Source organism: Vicugna pacos, chromosome 2, assembly GCF_048564905.1.
Source record: "Vicugna pacos chromosome 2, VicPac4, whole genome shotgun sequence".
In the NCBI taxonomy this organism is placed as follows: Eukaryota; Metazoa; Chordata; class Mammalia; order Artiodactyla; family Camelidae; genus Vicugna; species Vicugna pacos.
In genome coordinates, this window is record NC_132988.1 from 48,082,509 (window position 1) to 48,087,435 (window position 4,927).

At 35.1% G+C, this 4,927-nt stretch overlaps 1 long non-coding RNA gene across 1 annotated transcript; it reads right to left on the bottom strand.

Moving 5' to 3' along the window:
* Positions 1–1,922: 1,922 nt before the first annotated feature.
* LOC140700120 (uncharacterized) lies at positions 1,923–3,484 on the bottom strand. Its single transcript, XR_012078347.1, has 2 exons — positions 3,396–3,484; positions 1,923–2,072 (listed from the first exon to the last, which is right to left on the bottom strand). It is a non-coding gene; the product is annotated as an uncharacterized lncRNA (long non-coding RNA).
* Between the last annotated feature and the right edge of the window lie 1,443 nt (positions 3,485–4,927).

Here is a 4,927-nt window from a genome sequence, read left to right on the forward strand (position 1 = left end):
AGGGACCGTATGCCAGGTGCTGTGTCAGGCTTTGGAGGTACCCAAGTGAATAAATGAGGAGGATAGCCTATAAAAACAACCAGTTGCAATAAAGTATGATAAATGCTAATAAAATGTTAATATAAATCTATGTTTACACTTCTGAACATATATCGATTATTGGGTCACTGTGAATAAACATTTTGACAGCTCTAGATGTGCTGCCTTGTTTTCCAGAACGTTCCTCTCTATTCACAAATGCACTGGCAATGTGCTAGGATCATATTTCTCACCAAACCACTCTCAGTGTATTATTAACATACTTGATATATATTTGATAATTTGATAAGTAAAAATTATATTTTGTAATTGACTTATTTCTTGTCTCATTAGTGAAGTGAAATATATTTTCATATCCTAGTCAGCTTTTTCTGTATCTTCTCTTATGAACTGTTAGTCCCTTATCTTTTCATATTATCTCATTAGAGCATTAGCGTTTTTCTTATCAATATGTATGTTCTCTTTATACAGTAAAATTATTTACCATTTTTGCGATATGGTTTTAGTAAATATCCATACTCAATTTGTATGCCCTTTAATTTTGTTTGCGTTTTTGCTACACATTAAATTTAAAACTTTAAATGCTTATTTTGATATTTTATTTTGTGATTTATTCCCACATAGAATTGTATATTTTTTCGTAAGCATTAAGTTGAAGGATGTATTTAAGTGTTTCTCTTTCACATACAATTTTTTTTCAGTTGTAAAGACAGTTTCTCATCTAGGTCAGCAGAAGGTACAGAGAGCTTATTGACTGGTACTGGAAGGGGCCAGGGTAGACACCAGGAACCTAGGGAACTTTGGCAGCACTGGTTCTAATGTCTTCCTCTAGTGGAATCTCAATTATCTGCAAATATTAATTCCCCACTTCTAACTTGGCCTTGACATGATCCCAGGTGGCCCTGACCTACTTCAGTCTCTCCCTCTCTTTATTTGTACTTCTCATGTCAGATCCTAGTGCTAACTGATTGAGGCTTTCCATGTTTCCCTATTCAGATTCCAAAGAGCACGGGACTGTTTCATCTTTATGCACCAGATCTCAATCTAGATTGCTGGTCAGTCTATGGATTGGCTATTCTTGAGTTGGGGGTCCACTCTTTGGCTACTCAGCTGGGACAAATAGGAAAGGGATGTGTGGCCAGTGAGTCAAGTTGAACAAGATTTGTCTGTGGACTGGCCAGTATCCCTTAGAATGGACTGTGGGTGTTGAAAGTCCTGAGATTGACATGGTGTCAAAAAACAGTTGCAGATAGGAATGTAATTGGGCATTCAGCAGATTATAGTACTCAGCTCTGCTGCTAGCCAGTTCTGAGTTCTTATTCAAATCCCTTAACCTCTCTTAAAGCACAGTTTGGTCACCTGAAAAGTGCATAATTATATAGTCTTTAAGGTCCATTCCAATTCCAAAATATCCGTAGTTCTTTTATACAGTATTAAACCATCTGAAAAAAAAAAAAAGGAAAGTAGTTCTCTCTATTCTGTTAAGCTGCTGGATTAGATGAGTAATCAGGGAGCACTATTATCGCTTAGCTGTGAACTGAATCAAACAACATATTTCAGAATATTTAACTCCTGAGGTAGTTTAGAGAACTGATATTCAGGAGGAATAAATATGCAGAGTCCTTGGTTGGTTACAAGGCAGTTCAGTTACTAATGTGGTGTGAGCAACCCATTTATTATTTTAGTTATTTCCTTTGAACTCAATAATAAAATTTCCCAAATTCCTGAAGAGAACAATCAGTACAAAATGCCCTTCAAACTACGAAACCTAACACTTAAATACACAGTCAGTAATGTCAACAGGAAAACCTTTAAGGGCAGGTTTGTTATTGGTGGACGATCAATGCTAGTGGCTGTCAGAACAACCCCTGAATCTCAGGAACTTAGCAAAATAAGTGTTTATTTCTGGATGGTATCATGGTTGGATATTTGATGTGTGGCCTTTTGCATAATGATTACCGAATCTTGGCTCTTTCCAAGCGTGGCACTGCTGTCTTCCAGGCCTTCTTTGAAGTTCTCTACAGGTTTCTTTCCTTCAGATGGCAACAAGCAAAGAGTGAATGAGAGGAACTCGGGGTCAGTCTTGGAAGAGGTACAGAATCTTTCACTCAAAAATCTTCCGACAGGACGCAGGAATACAACCCTACCCTGACTGCAACGGTGCTTGGGCCATAGAGTCTCCCTGGGTACCAGGGGAGGAAGCAGGATTGATAACATATAGTTTATCTTTGCCACACTGGGTGAAATGTGAAATATATGCTAAAATGAAAACTCAAGGGAGCGCACAAAATGAAGTCTCTCACCATGGCTGGACTGATAATGAAATTGTCGAAAGCAAGTTTATTCCTTAGAAACTGAAAATAAACTTTCATCTAGAAATAGAAAGTCATTTTCCAAGATAGTTTTGGGTAAGTCTTATTAAGCATGGAAAAATGTTGATAAAGTTTGCATCAAGTGATTACATTTTGCAGTAGATTTTGGTGATGTTTTCCCCAAAGTAAATGTTTTCATAAATTCTTTACAACTGAATTTTTAGATCTCAGGCAAATAGATGTCAGGTGACTGCCGAAAACAAGGATGCTTTAATGTTGGTAGAGATATGTACACATCGTAACAAAGGGCTCTGTAGGACACTCCGGGTTGCTACATGATATTATTTTGTACACAGATGTCAGTCACCTTTTTAGTTTTTTTTTCTTAGTTTCACATAAGAAAACTAATGACACACTGTATTTCTTTTATCCTCTAACTTCTTTGATCTTAGTAGCTGGACTTATTCCTCATGGTTAATTTTTCCTTCTTCTCCTTTCTACTCATCCTCCATCCACACTCCTGAAGAGAGTAAAATACTTAACCCCTGTTTCTACTATCCTATCTGTCTTCATGAATTTTTTCATAAGACTTCCAGTAGGCTCCTTAGCAGCTTTTCCTTAAGCTATATCTCTATTCCCAGTACCACTGTGACTTGACTATCAGTATCAGTATCCAATAATTCAGAGTATATTAAAAAAAACCCAGAATGCTAATTAGTGTTAATTAGATGACCCATACACATTCTCTTATGCATAGGCAAGTAATATTGTTGTTTTGAATGCAGGAGTAATTTCTGGCCACATTCAGTTGTGTCATGAAATGCCGTGTTAACCAACAAAAGAAATCAGTACTAAAATTCGAATTTGAAATGATTTTGATTTTTTTGTAGTGTTTTTTTTTTTCTGGCTGATTGACCGATATATGTATATTTAAATTTCTTTAGTTTCCTAGATTCAATTGTTTGGGGCCTGAAGGTGACATTCTTTTTACTCAGTGTGCTTGACATAATTCTTTTCTTCTTATGGATAGCATAGAAACAGTACCTTACATCTTTTTCCTTTCAGATACAGTTATTGCCTTGTCAGAAAAGCAGACTATAAAGCGTTTTCTCCATCATCTTGGTTGGAAACCCATTTATCAATAAATATTCTTCCTTATGTTGTCTTCATTTTGTCACAATAAACCATCAACAATTCCAAAGAATGCTGCAATTAAAATATCTCTAAAGAATCACGGTTGTTATGGATACTGCTGAGTATTCTGCACTGTGGAATGGTGCATTATTGTGAAATCTGATATTCATCCACCCTTACCCCTATTTAGACCCTATTAGGAAAAATATTATGAAATTCACATTTCAACTTCACTTCCACAATTCTGAATAATAACATCAAGTACCAGTTCCTAATGAAGTCATTTGGTATTGAACTTTTAGTGAAAGAGAGTGTCAGTATAATATTTACAAAGTTCTATGATATCAATAAATAAATCCACCAGCTTATTCCCTTATGTTAAGAATCATTAATGTAGCCAATTTTACAATTGATCTACACTAACTGGATACCTACAAAATACAAAGCATTGTTTATCTTGCCTATAAAAAATAGGCAATAACACACATATGCCCAATATATTTATTTATATAATGTGTATAAATAAGTATAGGCAGCCATATGATGGAATGCTAATTAACCATTAAATGATTTTTTTCAGATTGATACTTGCTAATGTGGGAACTATACTCCATATGTTTTTAAATGAAAAGCTAGCAGACTCAAATTGATATGCAAAACATAATTTTTAGAAAAAGTCTGATGTAAAGATATATTGGAAGGATGTATAGTAAAAATTTATAATTTTCTCTGGGTTATTGTGTTATAGGCAATTACTTCTTCATGGTCTTCTTTATTTTCATTTCTGTTTTAAGCATGTTACATGTCTACAATAAGAGGAAATGATAAATGTAATTAGAAGATGGAGTCTAGTCTCAGAAATGGCATGGATATAAATAAGTATGATACTTGGAAGAGCTACAGATTCATTTGTTTATTCAGCGATTTTATTTAATGTTTACTGTTTCAGACATTTGACTAAGTACTAAGGATGCAGCCTCTACACTCAAGGGGTCTGTTGATTTGTAGCAAAGTGTTAGGGCAGTTCAGAGAAAGGACAGATTATTTTGGTTGACGTTCCAGACTCCAGGTTCTTATGATACTGGAAAACCTTCAGGGTCATCATTCACATGGAAAACTTCATCTCCTTGTAAATGACATCAAAGAAGCATCTGAAAAGCATCACAGTTGCAAAAAAAGACCCAATTTGGGAATTTTTAAAATGATGATTAGACTAATAGAAAACCCATTTTTCTATTTCATGCATAAAATATTTGAAGGGGAAAAAGAGGCTTGGGCATGCTACTACCTCAAATATTTGTTGATAATGGAAAGTTACAGTTTATAAATATTGAATTTCTCCCACATTTTAATGTGCTAGAGCCTCTTGGATATAGACTACTAGAAGGCTTGCCCCCATGTTTCCAGTTTCTTTAGAAGCTAAGAGGACGTCCTACGTCCTA